Here is a 20181-nt window from a genome sequence, read left to right on the forward strand (position 1 = left end):
GGAGGTACCAGAAGGAGTGGATCGATATACTTCATTTTCATAGCATATCTTGTGTTAGTAGAAATAATTAGATGTGTGAAATATGAAGAGAACCGGCTGCTCATTTCCGATTTTATAATCGTTTTGGTTATAAAAAACTTTGACCGTTTGTGGGAGAGGTACCAGAAGGAATGGTCCAATCTCTACCATCTTTAAAACAGATCTTTTGCTGATGAAAATATTAAGACGTACTAAGTCTGAATGGAATCGGATTTTAATTTCGCGTTTTATCAGCTTCATGGATATTCAACATTTTGACCCTTTATGGGGGAGGTACCAGAAGAAGTGGACCGGTATATCCCATCTTCACAGCAGATGAAGAGAACCAGATGCTCATTTCCAATTTTATAATCGTTTTGGTTATTCAAAACTTTGACCTTTGTGGGCGAGGTACCAGAAGGAATGGTCCGATCTCTTCTCTCTTTAAAACAGATTTTGTGTTTATGGAAATATTGAGATGTGCCAGGTCTGAATGGCATCGGAGGTTAGTTTCACGTTTATGAGTTAAATGGATATTCAAAATTTTGACCCCTTGTGCGGGAGGTACCACTCCAAATGTCCTCAAACAGATTTGGTCCAAAGAGACCTAGGGTCGATGAGGCACGTTTTGGCCGTATCAAATTATATAAACCCTCTCTAGCCATATGGCTGGGTATTAAAAATATACACATGTTCATATTTTGGAAAATATTGAAAATATCGTCTTTTTTGTTGTAATAAATCTTTGTGATTTTGTAATTGTTCGGCTGGCAACATTCAAGCTAATATACACAAGTTTTTATTGTTTCTAATTTTGTTTACTAATTAAAAACTATCACCCCCTGCTACCTCCACTTACCCAGCCAAGATAAACAATTGATTTGGTTTAAATCATAACGGTCTGAAAGTTTAATTAAAACTGTCACTAAATTGACTTTTACTACAACGGCAGTAAGATTCAAAACATCAACGGCAACAACAACAAAACAAACAGTCATGAAAAACTATTTTCCCAGCCCTCAATTAATGAATGAACAAGTGGCGGTCGGTTGCATTGATGCTGGGAGGACAATGGGCAAAAAAAATTGCCAACAAATGCAAGCTTTTATACAAACATTCATACATTTGTTTTTATTACTCAATTTTCCCCAAGAAAATGTTTCAATTGAAATAATTCAATATTCAAAGAGAAGCCCCAGAAGAGAACTAGTCATAGAATTGGAAGAGAAATCTTCAGAATAAAATGTGTGTTTTTCCAAACCATAACCCAACAAACAATTAGAACAACAAACAATTAGAAACCCCAAATGAGAGAGTCTGATCCATACCGGCATCAAGACACCCGAGAGCATTTCCACAAAATCCAATACGCTCTCATAAATTTTGCCGCTTTGGTCAGGGGGGCTTGGTTCATACAAGCGTTATGTCTCGTGCCGTAAGAGCAAACAAGTGTGTGCGATGAATCAAACCGCCGAACAGTATTTGTGTGTTTTGTTTAGATTTCGGTGCAGCTCCAAAACCCAGAAAACCCCCCCAAACCAGGTATCCAAACAATTGGACGAATGAGCATCTGTTTGTGTGTGTGTGTGTGAGTGTTGAAGAGGTATCTGCGACAAACTAAAATAAAACCCAAACAAAATAAACCAACGAACATGTCCACTCGTTTACGCTGTCTCGGTGGCTGGCTGACTGACTGGCTGGTTGGTTGTGTGCTTTTATTTTTAGTTGGAACTTTTTCGCGTATATAAGTAACTCTTCGGCCGGGGTTCTGATTAGTCTTTAAAACGCTCTTTTGTTTGAAACGTTCAAACGTTCACGACTATCAAACGCAAAGCTCAAGCGAATATAACTTACAAAAAATATAACTGAAATTTAAATCTTAACAAAAGAAAAATTGTTTAAAAAATATATTCTGAAAAATTAAAACACTTAAATTAAAAACTAAAATAAAAAATAAAGTGAAAAGTGAGAATAACATTTTTAAATCAACGAAAAAATAAGAAAAGTATGTATGAGAAAAAAATATTAAAAAAGACTCAACAAAAAATATAAATATAAATTTTTAAAATATGAAAAACCATATTCATATATAGAAAACATAAATAATATGCAAATATATATTACATTGCATTACAAGGAGTTAATGGAGTGGATTTAAATTCTATGGATTTTCCACAAAAAAATAAAGAACTTTTTTTAAATATTTGTCATATTATTAAAAGAAAAACAATGAATTTTAAAACTACAATATTTATAGTGAAATGCAAATCAGTATCAAAGGATATTCTTGTTAACAAAGGATACTGGCCTTGGCGAGTGATTTAAAGATCTATATTTAATGTATTTTTATTATTTTCAAATTTAAATTAAATGCTTCAAAACCTCAACACATTTCAAATGAAATCGCAGGATGTAAAAAAAGATTACATTTTTATCCCAATATACAAGGAATATCCCTCTACTCATTTCAATGGAAAATGGAATCATTTACAGACTTCCAATAAAAAATAGTGTTTTTCAAATAATTATCGAATTTTAAAAAATAAAATAAGGCAAAAAAGGATCGGCGTCACGGCTGTCAAAGAACAAAAAAATATAAGCATGTTAAGAGGACTTTATGTTTGGCCTCCGTTTACGAAGAAAACAAGCTCAACGATATCCAAATCTGTTGAAAACTATGGTGAAGGGCTTTAAATAATCTTGTGAAATGGGGTTCTATCGGCTAAAAAATCCAAATAAAAGAAAAGTATCAACAATAAAGAGCTATCACCAGTTTGGCCCCTATCTGAGTTTTTGAAGTACTATCTGCAAAATCCTGGGATCCATATTAAATGTTCGATCTACAGTGGGATTTATTGGGTGAAAAGCAAAACGTTAAATGTCTAAAAGACATTTTGCGACGGCTAGTTCTATGCACTCAGAATACAAAAGAGGTACAGGTATCTGTGCTAAATTTTAAATTACAACATAAAAGGATGTAGCCTCTATCTTAAACAAGTCTGCGAAATGGATTAAATTTTTATCAGACTCCGACTCCCGAGTCGGCTCCGAAACCAAAATCCTAATTTTTCAAGAGGAAGCGGGTGAAAATGATATATTTGATACGGCCAAAACGTTCCTCATCGAAATAACGTTTTTAGAGGTCTCTTTGGACCAAATGTGTTTCAGAACATTTGGAGTCGATCTAGCGATGTCCGTCCGTATGTCTGTCTACTGGCTGGTGCGCACTATAACTCTCGAAGTGTGTATCCGATTTGGTCCAAACTTGGTACATCATAATATTATTATCGGAGTTCGGATATGGGCAATATCGGTCCACTCCTTCTGGTACCTCCCCCACAAAAGGTCTACATTTTCAAACAAAAAAAAATAGTTTAATGCACAGAAAGAGAAAGGATAATCCCATTTTGCTCCAACTTTGCGAATACTAATATTTGCATCAGTGCTAGATCTGGTGCGAAAATGGACAGTATCGGTCCACTCCATGAAGTGCCTCTCCCACAGAGGGTCAACATTTTGAATATCCATGAAGCTCATAAACCGCCAAATTAATATTCCATTCCGACTTCGAACATCTCAATATTTCTATCAACACAAGATCTGTTATAAAGATGGTAGACATCGGACGATTCTTTCTGGTACCTCCCCCACAAAGGGTCAAAGTTTTGAAAAACAAAACGCTCAAAGAAAGTGAGATAAACATCCAACTCTCTTCACATCCAAATATTTTTGCCAACGCAAGATCTGTTGTGGAGGTGATATATATCTGTCAATCCTTTCGGCTACCTCACCCACAAAGGATCACAATTTCCAATACTTATATCTGTCATAACTTGCGAAACAAGTCGGCGATTCTATGCAACTTGATATATCTTAATATTTCTCTTATCCAAAAATCTGATATGAATATGTAATTTATTGCAATTTATGATTTCACATAAAGTTTTATATAAATGTTCGATTTCATTCAAATTTTACAAGATGTAGTATGGAAATGGAATACTTCGGTCCGCTATATCTGTTATTATTTCCATATTTCCACATTTTTCAAAAATTTGCACATATATCATATAAGGTATAAGAAATAGTCGATATAGTCCAAATATGGTTCGCTGTAATATTTATATCAGACTTAGATCAGATACGAATTGGTCAATATTGGCCAACTGCTTCGTAATCTCCCCCAGTTTTGAAAAATCATAATTCAGTGATTCGAAATGGGGGAACGTTTCTCCACTGGTTAACAATTGTACAAACAGTGCATATCATATAAGGTATAGTGCAAATACTAATCTGAGTCAGTGCTTTGAAATAGGAAAACGTTTCACCACTGGATAACGATGATACAAGCAGTGTATACTTATATAGTGGCCTCGTAGACAAGAAGAGTAGAAAAGAATATCCTATGGCTTTGTATTTCATAAAAATATTTTTTTTTTGTTTTTGCCCAAAGAATTGTGTCTAAAATATTGGGCGCCACTTTCGTCAACTTTTACTTGTCTTTCTAAGCGTGGCTGCATAATTCTTACTAAAACAGTAAAGTTGGACAAAGAATGCGCACAATATTTTAAAAAGAATATGACGACCAATATTTTAGGATTATTTGGCATTTCAATTCTCTAATGTCGTACGTTAATATCGTTTTCCAAATTCACCTCTTTTGGCCACGAAGTGTAACCATGAATGGTCAGTCTTTAGACTTTTCCATGTGGCCACTCATATTTATAAATTTATTATGGCACGGCTTTAAGAAATATTAACAATTATTATTATCATTACACCATGGCCGTTTTTATGTCGAAATCTTAAATTTTGACAGCGGCAACACCTTCTGTGGCACAAAAATTAAATTTATTACCTAAGGAAATGCAGGCTTTTAAACGGCATTGCAGCAACCGTTTGCACCAAAATGTTGTTCTCGAAATGGTTCTAAGTAACAAAAACAAAAAATAAAGCCAAAAAAGAGTCTTAAGAATGTCTTTACTAAATGGATTAAGAATAAATAAAATAAAAGAAATAAAACAGCTGTGGCAATTTATTGCATCGATTCCAATGTTTTTTTTTAATGCCATATTTTTGATACCTCCCAGCTGAGGTACATACTTCCAACAACAATAAAGTGTTTTAAATCCAGTTCCCACTTCTTAAGATCGAAATGAGAAAAAAATAAAGGAATTATTCATTCTTTCACTAGAAAATCTTACATTTAATTGTTCAACTAAATGGCCAGCTCCGCCATGCACAACAAATGCATTTAACATAAATGTATATGTATGTGTGTCTTTAATAAGAAAAATCCGTAGTGGGTTTCCAGAATTTGTGAATACCCTAATTATTTGCCATAATTTGTTGTTGTCTTATTCCGATTTTTTTTTCTCATTTCCGATCCGATTGACTCATAGCTTCTGGCTTAAGTCTAGAACTAGAATATCAAATGCTAATTGTCTTCTGTCGTCCCAATTCGAAGAAAATGCAGTTTCATGAAATCCTAATTGATTTGAATTGAATTAAGCCCATTGTGAATGTCATTTTTGTTTTTGGAATAAATAAATAAAACAAAACTGCCAGCCAGTGGACATCACAAAGGTATGGGTAATGTATTAGGGCGTATCTGAGAACTGCAAATAGTTTTGTTACAGAAATTCCAAATATTGCATCTGTTTTGATTTCGCTTCAATTTAGTTGATATGCAAATTATTTATACATATTGCAAATAGATAATAGATTATTAAATAAACAAATGAAAAACAAAAAAAAAAGCAGAAATTTAAACTTGTTTTCTAATATTCCCAGTTAATTGTTAGTAAATACATTTTTGCGGTTATTTTTTTTTTTTTACTTGAATTCTCTTTGATAAATGAATGCTTCTGCTATTAATCGAATTAGCATTTTTGGTTTAGAAACTTAAACTGGACTTGATTCTAGCATTTTGTGATTTGACAATAGCTAGAATGCAAAACGATACGGGTAATTATTTTATTTGGTCACTAAAGTCCCAATCAAATATTTTTTATTCAAAATTTTTGGGAGAAAAAATTCTAAAATTGTTGCAGTGTTGTTTTATTGTTTTTAATATCCTCATCCATCTAAGTCTCTTTGGACCAAAAATCACTTTCAGGACATTTGGAGTCGATCTAGCGATGTCCGTCCGTCTGTCTGGCTGGCTGGTGCGCACAATAACTCTCGAATTCGGAGATGGGCAATATCGGTCAATTCTTACTGGCACCTCTCCCACAAAAGTTCGAAATTTTAAAAGAAAATATTTTGCTGCACAAAAAGAGAAAAGATGATCCGATTTTGCTGCAACTTTGCCAATAATAATATGTGCATTAGTATTAGGTCAGGTGCGAAAAACGGGACAATATCGGTCCACTCCATCAAGGGTTAAATTTTTAATAATTATAACTCATATAAAATGTGAAGTAAGAGTCCGATTGTCTTCAAATTACTCACACCACATTATTTTTTTACCCAAGGTCTGGTCAACTCCTTCTTGTACCTCCCCCACAAATTTGGCCAGAATTTGGAATAGCCATAAAGCTAGTAAAACGCGAAAAAAAGCATCTAATTCTCTTCAAATTTCACACATCTCAATATTTTTACTAACAAAAGATCTGCTGTGAATATGTGATATATTGGGACCAAATTTTTTTAATATCCATGAAGCTCATAAAACGCAAAATTAACATCCGATTCCATTCAGACTTGGCACATCTTAATGTTTCTATCCTCACAAGATGGTAGAGATGGGACCATTCCTTCTCGTACCTCCCCCACAAAGTGTTAAAATGTTGAATAACCAAAACGATCATAAAATCCGAAATAAGCATCCATTTCTCTTCAAATTACACACATCACAATACTTTTATTAACCCAAGGTCTGGTGTGAAAATGGAATATATCGATTAATTCCTTCTGGTACCTCCCTCACAAAAGTCAAAATATTGAATATTCATGAAGCTCATAAAACACGAAATTAAACCCCGATTCCATTCAGGCTTGTCACATATCAATATTTCCATCAATACAATATATTTTATAAATATGGTAGAGATCGGACCATTCCTCCTGGTACCTCCCCCAGATAGGGTTCAAGATTTTGATAAACAAGACGCTCAAAGAAAGCGAAATAAGCATCCAGCCCTCTTCAAATTTCGTACATACAAACATTTTTACAAACTCAAGATCGGTTGTGAAGATGATATATAGCAGCGAACCGCTTTTGCTTAGGTCCGATACGACATGAACAACATTGGCCCCTTCCATCGGAACTTTCTCCATAGAGGGTCAACAATTTTCAAAATATATTTAAATAATCGAACATTGGCTGAGGGTATACACCATTCGGCAAAACCGACTGATACTTCTTAACGTGGTTTGTTAAAAATATTTAATTTCCCCTGAATTTACAAGAGGTAAACGTAAATTTCTGTATTTATTGTCAAAATGATAAATTTTTTGTTATGTGACAATCTTACAAAGAATACATATCTCTCTAATTATTGAAAACTTGATAAAATACCACATTGAATACAAATGGTTGGTGAATTGAAAAAAATACTTTGAATAACGGCCACTTTTTTGCCAAAATAAAAAAAAATAATAATAATAATAATAATGAAATTCAATGTTAATTTCTATGATGGATGTTCTTATAACTGTTGCGATTTGGCGCCCAACAAAACAAACGATTGACACACAAATTATTCCAACTGTCAGACGAATCAAGAACACCAAACATTACAAATTATTAAATTGTCATAAACAATTTGCTGCCAAACAAACAGACGAACGAACGAACGGAATCAACGACTTGACTATTTGGTGAGCATGATCGGCGGCAAATAAATGCAACAAATTAAAACAAAAGAAGAAAAAAAAAAAAAACAAACAAAAATTATGCTTACATTGTTGTGTCAGAGTTAACAAGTTTCCCTGGTGTAAAGCGAACGGCTTCTTTGCCACTGACCGGCCAGCGAATGCTGCCGTCCGACTTCAGCGAGTTTTTTTTTCGTTTTGCATTTTCGGTAAGAATGCTCGCTGGCTCGCTGGCACACAGAATTCTGTTTGCACTTGCGCAATGCGATGTTGCAACACACACCACGAGGCAAAGTCAATGGTAGGTAGCTGCAACATTCGAAGAGTTCATTGACACAGAAACGAACCACAAATGAATATAATCGTGGCTATAATTTTAGGATTTTGGTTTTTTTCCGTTTTTTTTTTTTTTCAATTTATTGAAAATAATTTAGAAAGAGTTGCCAGGCACGTAGAAAATGGGTATTATTATCAAAATTGATTATTGCCTTTTTTCATAGATTCAATGAGACAATGCCTAAAAATGGGGTCTTAAAGAGGTGGTAAATTAATTTTGGGGAATTTATTCTCTCTCTGATTTAAATATTAAATCTAATGGAAGAAGGCCATTAACAATTGATTATAGAGCAAATTTACATTTGGCAATGTACCACAATTTTTATTATTTCGATACGAGGGGTTGAAGAGAAGGGAGGAGGCTTCATTTTTCTCACCCTTGTGGTTATTGGGATTGGCTAATAAAAATCAGGATATATGCGAAATAGAAGCGGGTATCGAAATTAATACAATTAGAAATTGCCCACAACTTCATCAGCGAAAGTTCACCTTAAAATTTGAGATTAGTTCCAACAGTTTGAGTTAGGCCTTTTTAGTACCAAAAATGTACACTTTGTTTAGTTTTTTTAATTAAAACTTTATATATCGTAATACATTTTCAGATTTTCAAGGTTTTAATTATTTTTCAAATTTTTCGTTTTTGGAAACTATTTCAATGTCTACATATGAGAACCCTAGAAACCAACAGTGGCCCTAATATCAAAAATTTTAGCTCTATCCCTTCACCCCCATTCCAAATTTAGTAACATTTAGTATGCATATTCAAAATAATCTACTTCTCTTTATCCTAGTGCGATTTAGAACTTTTCGAACAATAATAGTATCTTTTTGCAAAACCACCACCACTTCTCAACACAAGATACCAACAGAGACCCTCAATACAAAATTTTTGGACTCAAGCTCTATACAATCACTCAATTCCTAATTTAGTAACATTTTGTACTTTTCGTACAATTTTAGTACCAATTTAGTACTTTTCGAACAATTGTAGTACCTTCACCCAGTACCATAGTACTTTTTAGTACTTTGGTATCCCAATTCCAGATCCCAACAGAAAGCTCAATATCAAATTTAAGAAATCTATCCCTGCACCTAACAACAAATTTTGTACCATTTAGTACTTTTCGTACAACATTACACGTACACATTTCCAAACCACCTCGAAAATCTCAAACAAAGATACCATTAGTATTCTAATAGAACATAACTTTGAGTTTCAAACCAACCATCAGTTTCAGATTTCAAATCAACCAATACAAAATTTTCGAAATTCTAGTTCTAACCCTTCAACCATAGAACATGTTAGTAAAACTTAGTACCTTTCGTACAATTATAGTGCACACTTGCAAAATCGCCTCCATATCACAATTCCAGATACCAAGAGAGATCACAATATCAAATTTTGAGGATTCCAGTTCTAACCCTTGATCTAAAACCCAATTTTGTAACGCTTAGTACTTTTTGTGCAAATATTGTAAAAACTTAAAAAAAATCCCATATATCAATACCAGGTAACAACAGCGACCTCAATATCAGCCCTATTCCATCATCCAATACTAAATTTAGTACAATTTTCCAATTTTTTTTTTATTATGTGCATATGCAGTATTTATGATATTTGCATATTTTTCGTAAGTTCCATGTCTTTGTATTGAATTTCAATTATATTCAAAAAAATTATTTTATATCCAATTTGCTAAGAAGTTTTTAATACAAATTATTATTTGTAGGGAGATTTTTCGAAGTGGGGTGGAGGTGGTTTTTTTTCTATATTTTTTTCAATGGAACGTGCATCATTTCTTAGCCATTATAGGTCATATTTACATGTCTTATGGTATTGACTTGCTTGTATCAAGCTTCTTGATCAAAGTACTAAGAGCTTGTTAGATAATTTTCCAATTGCCATAGTTTACGTATCAGCTTTACAAGGTTATGGACAATATTTGGTAACAACAAATCATTAAACTGCATAAATAGGTACACCATAAATCATCTATTATTTTTACAGAAGGACATTCCACGTTTGACAGTTTTCGAAAGGGAAACTAAAGGAAAATCGGTTAATTTGGACAATTATTATTTTTTTCCAATTTTTTCTAACGGACATTATCGCATTTATGATTTTTCACGTTCTCATTACCAATTGGAATATGGAAAATACAATGGCTAGCCGTGTAGAGCTGCAGCAAAAGTGGCCAGCAATTAGTTTTTCGGTTGACTGAACAATTGGACCTTTGGGAGCTACTGGCTGGCTGGTCGACTGGTCATTTGAATAGTTATTCAATTGAAGGCAACGGCGATTGCTGTTTTTCTTAATATTAATTTATTGGTGGTATTGTTTTGAATTTTGCTCTTTTTTTGGTGTTGCTCATTGTTTAAATGATTGTAATTTGCAATTGTTGAAAACCCAACAAAAACAAAAAAAAAAAACAAAATTGAACAGAAAACAAAACCGGCGCGTCGCAGCGGTAACAAATTACCGTTGATTTAATGTACCGCAACGTCAGTAAAATCGCATTTTTTTGCACCAAGCTTCACCTTCAGCGCCTGGCCACACTTTGGATGGATGAGGTGAAATCTTTAGCGCCCCTGGCAGGCCCCCTCTCACAACTGACTGGCTGACTGACAGCAACAATTACGCCATCGCTTATGGAGGCCGGTACAGCGGCACCTTTCTGGTCTTTCGATGGCCACTCAAGGTCAATGATTACAAATTGTTCTGGCCGCTCTTGAAGAACCCAAAACCTACAGATGGATGATCGTAATTCGTAAGCGCATAACACATTTCATTTGTTGTGGCAGCAATTTTAATTATTCGATTGTTTCAGCGAAACGTCGTTGTCCGTCCGGAAAAGCGTTCCACACAAATTGAAGGGGGAGGGGGTAAATTGAAAGGGTTTAATTTTGTGCCACAAGTGGCAATGCAATGATGTTGCATTTATTGATTCTGTTGTTAGACCACCTGATTTGATGTTAAACTAAAAATAGTCGACGTTGTCGTTATCGTCATAATGTTATTATGAAATAAATCAGCATGGCGCCCAATTTAGTTTAGGCATTTCCTTTTTTAATATTTTATGAAAGCTTTGCTGTTTAGATTTCCACTTGGAATTTATTTTATGTGGGGGATGTGAATTATAGTCCTATTGGTACCAGTAAGCGGTATCTGTCAGAAAGGTTGAAAATAATTTCCAAAGGTACACCTTTTTGGAAAACCTTGTTGTACAATTTCCAATGACAAATATAAGTTTCTCTGATTATAAAATGTCCAGCAGAGTCTTGCGAGCAATCATCTGATTCGGGCTGCTAGGAAAGGAATTAAGAACGCAAAAATAAAATAAAAAAATAAAAATGGAGCCGAAAAAAACAAAACAACTAGGCCTGTGATTTCCAAAATAAATTGGTTGTCCAAATATAAATCACCGGAAGGAGAAGAAGAAGAGTTGCAAGTGATTTCAAGAAGAAATTTGTCCACCAAAAATTTTTAAACTCTCATTAAAAGAACTATTAACATTTCTCTATCTCTCTCTCTCGAACCGCTCTCTCTCTCTCGTTTGTAAAACTGTTGGGTCAACAGAAGACTTCTAGTAACAGTTTGCAAAAAATTTTACAAATTTTAGGGTAACCAGACACACCTTATATATTGAAAATCGTTTCTCTGTCCTCAACGGTCTCGTTACCTTTCTTACAATAAATTTGGATTTCGCCTCTTCAGTCAAACTCCTATCTAAAAAATTTACTATTGAAGACTAGTAATTGCCTACCACAAGCAGCAAAGTTTTTATACCCTTAATCATATGGCTAGAGAGGAGGTATATATCGTTTGATATGGGCGAAACGTTCGTCCGTCTGGCTGCCTGGCTGCCTGGCTCGTGCACATGATAACTTTCGAAGGGAGTATCCGATTCGATCCAAACTTGGTACATCGTAATATTATTGACAAACATAGATCAAGTTCGGAGATGGACAACCACTCCTTCTGGTACCTCCCATACAAATTGTCAACATTTTCAAAGAAAATAATATACTGCACAGAAATATAAGGGGTAGTCCAATTCTGCTCCAACTTTGCAAATCCTAATATTTGCATGAGTGCTAAGTCAGGTGCGAAAATGGACAATATCGGTCCACTCCATCAAGTACATCCCCCACAAAAGGTTAACATTTTGAATAATTATAACTCTTATAAAAGGTGATGTAAGAGTCCGATTGTCTTCACATTACACATATCACGATATTTTTATTAAGCCAAGGTCTGGCGTGAAGATTGAATATATCGGTTCACTCCTTCTGGTACCTCCCCCACAAAAGGGTCAACATTTTGAATATTCAAGAAGCTTATAAAACGCGAAACTGACATCTGATTCCATTTAGACTTGGTACAACTCCATATTACCATCAACACAAGATCTGTTGTTAAGATGGTAGAGATCGGAGCATTTCTTCTGGTACATTCCCCACAAAGGGCCAAAGTTTTGAATAACCAAAACGATTATAAAATCTGAAATAAGCATCCGGTTCTGTTCATATTTCACACATCCCATTATTTTAACTAACACAAGATTTGAAGTGAAAATGGGATATGCTGGTCCATTCCTTTTAGTACCTCCCTCACAAAGGGTCAGAATTTTGAATATCCATGAAACTCATAAAACGTGAAATTAAAAGCCGATTCCATTCAGACTTGGTAAATCTCAATATTTCTATCAACACAAGATCTGTTTTAAAGATGGTAGAGATCGGAGCATTTCTTCTGGTACCTCTACTTGCATGGGGTTTAAGATTTTGAAAAACAAAACCCTAAAACTCTCTTCAAAATTCACACACAGAAACATTTTTGATAACACAAAATGAAGATGACATATATCTGCGACCCATTCTAGTACCTCACCCACAAAGGGTCACGATTTTCAGTACTTTTGTCTGTCAAAACTTGCAAACCAAGCTCACGATATTTACAACTTGCAATATCTTTTTAGCAAAGCCTCTATGTAATTCCTATTTTGTAATAATCTAAAATGTTCACCTTTATTTAAAAATATATTTTTTTGTTCGCATGTCACTGGGTAGTTTCCACGTCTCTCCCTCCACACGGTATTTAATGTTTATGAAAAAAAAAATTTGGGGACAATGAAAAACATTCCAGCCCAGAGCGAGCCCATTTGGTCCATTAAGTGGTGAAATGCAATTTGTTTTGATTTGTTTAATTGAGTCAATCATTGATGTGCGATGTGGTTGGGACAAGTCAGCACTGCTTATGTTCGTACATATGTATGTGTTTTGTGTGTATGTATGGAAATTATGAAGGTTTGTCTTTTTTGATTTTTTTTTTAAATCATGAATTTGACGAAAAACGAGCCGGTGTAGTTCAGACACATGTCTGTACCTCTGTCTGTCTGTCCAATAATTTCATACATAAATCAATCATTATTATTAGCTGTATCCCCCTTTTAAAGGGATTTAGAATGAAAACACACGCACATGTGTATGTGTGAAGACCCCTTAATTTTAAGGGGGTGGATGTGTAAAAAAATCGTCCAATGAACCGTAAAATGTAATGTTTGTATGCGAAGCTTTAAATGCATGATTTAATTTTAGCTCAAGAAATTTGAAATTTAGATTATGACTTACTCATTTAGCCTGTCATATGGAGTGTCAAAATACTGTTCTTGACCATGTCCTCTATATTTTCTGACATTTAATTACCATTAAGTGTGTTGATTGAACTACTTTTTTTGCTGTTAATCAAGCAATCTGGGGCCATAAATCAAAATTAAAATTTTTAAAGTTTTTTTTTTGTTTTTCTTTGTTTGGTCGGTCAGTTTGTGGAGCTAATTAAAAAATAATTTGCATTTAAATTATTGCATTAATTTTTCTTCGTCTTTTTTTTAACGGCAACTCCTCAGAATTGTTGCACCGACCCGCAACGCAACAATGTAAGTGGTCATGTTCATTGTGCCAGTGACACGCATCGCACACCTCACCCCCTTCGAACATGTTTCCTTTTTTTTTTGATGAAAATGCTGAAGCGAAAATTAAATTTTAAAAAAATGTATAATTTTGAAATGTTGTCCACACATTTTTTCGTTCGTTAGACGTTTGTGACCTGCTTCATATTCATATCGAATCAATATCAAGCTGTGATTTGTGGACAATTCGGTGCGTAGTTTAATAAGATTTTTGTCAAGATAATTTGTCAAGGACTTCTTTTTTTTTTTTTGTTTTTTTGAAGCAACAAACCCACAAAAATTCTAATGGAAATTTTTGAATATTTCCAACACAAAAAAAAATAATATAAAAACTGTTAATTAACCAAACATGTAATGATGACTGCTAGAGTTTTGTAGTGAAACATGAGGCAATGACCGAGACTTGAAACAACAAAATCCATTATTTTATGTCTATGACTTGGCTAAGTAATGCAATGTAACAAAAACAGAAAGAAATCGTATTCTTAGACAGAAAAAATTAAACATATGTTTTTGCGCATACCCAGAATTCGGAAGCATTTCAAATGGCGGCTTTGTCGTTTGCCACTTGAAAACTTGATTCCAATCATGTAATTATCCAAAGCTACATACAGCAACAATCACACAGTTGCATATGATTTGCACTGCAGTTTGTTTCGGACATGAGCGGACATTGCGCAAGAGACCGAAATTTATGCTCACACACAGACACCTACAAACATATGCATCAATGGAAATTAAATGTGAGAACAATTTTGGTGGCAAATTTGAAAAAGTTTTGTTTGAAACCAAATTTTGACAAATATCTCTGATATAAAAAAACTGGATGAAACATATATACATATGGAAGGCGAGCCATAAATTCGACCTGTAACTTGGGTGGAGGGATGGAAGGACATTTTTAAATCGACTCAGAATCTGATTACATTCCAGTCACCTTAAATCCTTAAATAAAAAATCCGTCGAAAAATACCGCTCAAAGGAAACCCGTTATACGAAGACGTGGGCCTGCAAACGCAATTTTTGTCATAGACTGTAGTACCCATTACGAACTTTAAATACGGGATTTGAAACGATTCCGGTAAAAAATTGTCTCTAATATTATCAAACTCGAAACGATTCCGGTGAATAATGCCGCTAATATCATTAAAATACCGAAAAAAATTGGAGGGGCCGCTATAAGTATATGCAGACGTGGACCTACATAGACAATTTTCCGTCATAGCCTGTAGTACCCATTACGAATTTTGAAACAATTCCGAAAAAAAATGTCGCTAAAATCATACAAATAGCGAATATCGGGGATACAGTTTTATGGGGATATGCGATATCTACAGGGTGAGATGAAAAAACTTCAAGCAACTTCAAACTGCTGTCATTTCTAAGCCACTTGTCCTACAACTGTTAAAATTATTCCAGTGACAGATCATTATATTGTTTACAAGCGGACCAAAGCATTTTGGTGAGAATTTTCCAGAAAAAAAGTTATTCGCGATGGAATTCAAGCGTGATAGTGTGATTTCTTTATATTTGGCTGGAAAACCACAAGTGGCTATCAATGTGAGTAAATCTTTTGTGTCTCGTGCCATCGCTCGTTACCGTGATACTGGTAGCGTAGCCCGATGTCAAGGAAGTGTACGGAAGAAAACAGCAACATCAGCAGAAATGGTTCGAAAAGTAAAGAAGCGACTTGATCGAAACCCGCGTCGCAGTGGCCGAAAAATGGCTCGTGAGCTGAACATATTGCAATATTCCATTCGGCAAATATTGAAAAATGAACTCGGGGTAAAGCCATTGAAATTCCAAAAAGTGCAAGAACTTACACCGCAACAGAAAGAAAATAAACTCAAAAGAGCTAAAGAATTGATTCGCTTGGCCGAAAGTTGTGATCTGCCGAATTTAGGCTTCTCCGATGAGAAAACATTCGTTGTCCAGCAGTTTGTAAACAAACAAAATGCTCGTGTTAACTAGCCAAATAGGTCAGCTGAAAATGTGCACCTTCGGTTGGACACCAGAACTCAAGCGCCGGCCATGGTGATAGTGTGGGCCACCATAACAGCCGATGGTCGCTCGTATTAATCGACCGTGGCATCAGAATAAATACCGAATATTATTCCGAAAATATTCTGGAGGGTGTATTAAAGCCTTGGGCAATAGCAAACATTTTGGCCGCAGACCTTGGACATTCCAACAGGACTCAGCACCATCGCAATCAGCACGCGCCACCCAAGAATGGTTACAAAATGAGGTTCCTCTCTTCTTCTTGAAGGCCATAATTTCTGCCAAAATTAACCAATTCGAACAAATCTTAACTTATTCTAAAATTTGAGTCTATTTCGGACATTTTTTGCTTCATTCATAAAAATTTAAAAAAAAATGTAAAAATTATGGCGTTTGACTTTGTTGCAGTTTTTTAACTCACCCTGCATACTGAAATTTCCTGAAAATTTCCAGAATTTGAATTTTGGAGTTTTAACATGAGAATTATTTCAGGGTATTTTGAACATACATTCACTTGTCTTCATCAAAATTGTGATCGAATTTTGTAGTTACTGCTTAAATTGTTATTATTGTAGGGAAGTTTGATGAGATTTGATTCAGAAATTTAACTTTCGAAAAATAATATTTTTTCCAATTCTAATTCTTAGCCAAAGTATGGTCTTTCCCTTGAATTTCGAATTTTTGTGAATAAAATGACATAAAATGGCGTTTGTTTTTTGATTTCCAAACACTTGATTCCATATGACATTCCGACGTAAATAAACAATAATTACTGGTAACGGCGAATTTGTTCATATGTCAGTTTGATTGACGTCCACTATGTCGATGCTGTTACGATGTATTGTTGTTGTTGTTGTTGCTGCTGCAGCACGTTCCCAATGAATTGGCAATTGGTGGTGGTCAAGTCATCAGCGCTTGGTTAGGAAAGTGATTGGACAACAATGCAAACGATTAGAACACAACAACACAGTGACAACAGCAACAACAACAATCAGTGCATAACTTAATCATGAATTATTTAAAAGTGAAATAAAAAACAACAACGAAAAAGACCATTTGTTATTGCCGGTTAATGTTGTTTTTTTGCAGCTACTGTCTGAAAGGAGGAACCAATCGATATCGCAACAGACACCCCACAAGACTGCTGGACGACAGACTTTAAATCAGTTTCAATTGCAATTTTATTTACCTTTTTCTGTTGTTGTTGTTAATAATTGTATGGACATGACAACAAATTAACATACATACATATGTATGTATGTATACATATGAACATGTTGTCTGTAAACAGAAACCGCGATAATTTTTAATTGATTTTAATTATGTTTAACTTTTGTTTACACAAATAAATTAAATTAAACATATGCTGATAGGAGGTACATGTTATTCCGAAAAGCATAATTGATTATTTGAAACCGCGTCAAAAGTAGGCAAAAATATCGGCTGAATTGTCATTCTACATTATTCAATTAATAATTTGAATGACTTGACATTTATACAGTTGTTGACAGTTTTTGCATTTAATTGTTATAGGAAAATAATTATTTAACAAATATTTATAAGGGGGAAAATGAATATCAAAAATTGAATGGGTTATGTGTTGACAATAATACCTGATGCAGGCTGTATGACATAAAAATGAACAATTAGAGTTTGGAGAACTCTATGGGATTATGTCGAAAAAAAACATCTGATATAGGCTCATATCAAATTATATGGACTAAAATTAATCTTTCCAAAATTGAATTTCCAATTTTGAAAATGATATTCAACAAGTTCTGACTCAGTTTTATGAAATTTAAAACTTTTATAAAAAATTTATTAATTTTATGAAGAAAATATTTTTCGCTCCATACTTTCATTGAACAAAAATCCACAGCCTGATCATTCGTTTAAGGCGACGAGAATTCTGAATTAAACCTAGGCCAGCTGTTACTGGTCTCTTAGACTAACATCTATTAAATTTCACGGTAACTTTTCAATTGCAACGATTCAGAGAAGTAATGAACGTTGCTTTTTAGGGCAGATGTAGAGCATTGAGTGATCGCTTCAAGCCGACTATTGTCATTTTTATACCCTCCACCATACATAGTATGGAGGGTATATTAAGTTCGTCATTCCGTCAGTTACAGACTCATCGAAAAAATAATTTTACACCCAACAAAGTATATATAGTCTTGATCAGGTTAAAAATCTAAGACGATTTAGCCCTAACCATGAAATGCCGGATTTGATTTTCTCCGATGAGAAAACATTCGTTGTCCAGCAGTTTGTAAACAAACAAAATTATCGTGTTTACTTGCCAAAGAGGTCAGCTGAAAATGTGCACCTTCGGTTGGCCACCAGAACTCAAGCGCCGACCATGGTGATGGTGTGGGCCGCCATAACAGCCGATGGTTGCTCTCCGCTCATATAAATCGGCCGTGGCATCAGAATTAATGCCGAATATATTCTAGAGGGTGTATTAAAGCCTTGGACACGTAAACATTTTGGCCGCAGACCTTGGACATTCCAACAAGACTCAGCGCACTATCGCACTCAGCACGCCCCACCTACGAATGGTTACAAAATGAGGTTCCTCGCTTCATTTCCAGCGCATAATAGCCATCAAAATCTCCGATGAACTATTTTGTCAGGAGTATTTTGAAAATCAAGGTTGGCACTAAAGAATACCAAAGTGTCGATTACCTCAAGCAAGCTCTTCACCGGGAATGGGTCAAAATACCGCAGAGCACGTCACACTTGGGAAGCGTGTGACGGTTTCATTGGCCGTTTGAAGGTAATAATTCGTGCCAAAGGTGACCAATTCGAACAAATCTAAACTTATTCTTAAATTTGATGCTATTTCCGACATATTCGGCTTTCAATAAAATTTAAAAAAAAAATGTAAAAATTATGGCGTTTGACTTTGTTTTAGGTTTAGTAGCACCCATATAACGCTACACCGACATATTCGGTATTTACAGGATATTCGCGACATTATTCACCGGAATTGCGTCAAATTTCGTATTTGAAGATCGTAATGGGTACAACAACATTTGACGGAAAATTGTCAATGCCTGTCCACGTCTTAGTTTAGTCCCCATAGTACAACGGTATCTCCCTTTATTCGGTATTTTGAAGATATTAGCAACATTATTCATCGATATTGTTTCGAATTTCGTATTTGAAGTTCGGAATCGGTACTGCAGTCCATGACAAAAAATTACTTATGCAGGTCCACGTCTTCTCCCATATAAGGGTTTTCATTTGAACGGTATTTTTCGACGGATTTTTTTTTTTTTTTTTTAATTTTTAAGTTTCTTCCGAATGGTAGAGGGCATAAAAAGTTCGGGCCGGCCGAACTTATATGCTTTTTTATTTGTTTTCATTATTCTATCTATCAAAATGTAAAACCTATAAATTATATAAAATTAGTAATTTAGATAATATCTATAAATTGACAAGTTGTCATACTAACAATTGAATGTTCTGCAAAAGTAGAAGATAAGGTCAAATTTTAATAAGCAGCCATTGGGATTAACCAACAAGTGGAAGTAGTGTAGACAATTTTTATATAATCCACATATGCCGTGTATACCAACTATATTGTGATATAATTATCAAAGTTGGCAGATCCATTTTACTATTTCCTATCCGTCGCTAATATGGTATTTATTTAGTTCACATTTGTTTAATCATAAATTCCGATAAATTACATATTCATATCAGATTTCTGGTTAACAAAAATTTTTCTAATATTCTGGAAGTATTAAGATTACCTCAATCATGTAAAAAAAAAAAACAAACTTTGTCATACCAACCAAATCAAATGAAAATCAAATCGCATAAAATCAAAATGAATGAAAATACAAAATTATTAAAAATGAATGTTCCTGCTTTGGAATTCAGATATCTTGCAGCTGTAAATGTTGCTACTTTAGCTGTCATTAAATCTAAATACTTTGATTAAATTTCAAATCAAATTTATTGGCATTTAAAAAATTAAATTTATTTCCAAACGGAAATTTAAATAATTCAGCAGCATTATAAATAGTTT

The 20181-nt window shown here is 34.3% G+C and overlaps 1 protein-coding gene across 1 annotated transcript in view; it reads left to right on the forward strand.

The window, feature by feature from the left end:
- The first annotated feature begins 1825 nt into the window (after window positions 1-1825).
- LOC101892844 (beta-alanyl-bioamine nonribosomal peptide synthetase ebony) overlaps window positions 1826-20181 on the forward strand; it is a 35383-nt gene continuing 17027 nt past the window's right edge. Inside the window, exon 1 of the mRNA XM_059125384.1 lies at window positions 1826-2023. The gene's annotated coding sequence lies outside the window, so the exon portion shown is untranslated. The remainder of the gene's footprint in view (window positions 2024-20181) is intronic.

The sequence above is a fragment of the Musca domestica genome, unplaced genomic scaffold (assembly GCF_030504385.1).
Source record: "Musca domestica strain aabys unplaced genomic scaffold, Musca_domestica.polishedcontigs.V.1.1 33, whole genome shotgun sequence".
NCBI classification, from domain to species: domain Eukaryota; kingdom Metazoa; phylum Arthropoda; class Insecta; order Diptera; family Muscidae; genus Musca; species Musca domestica.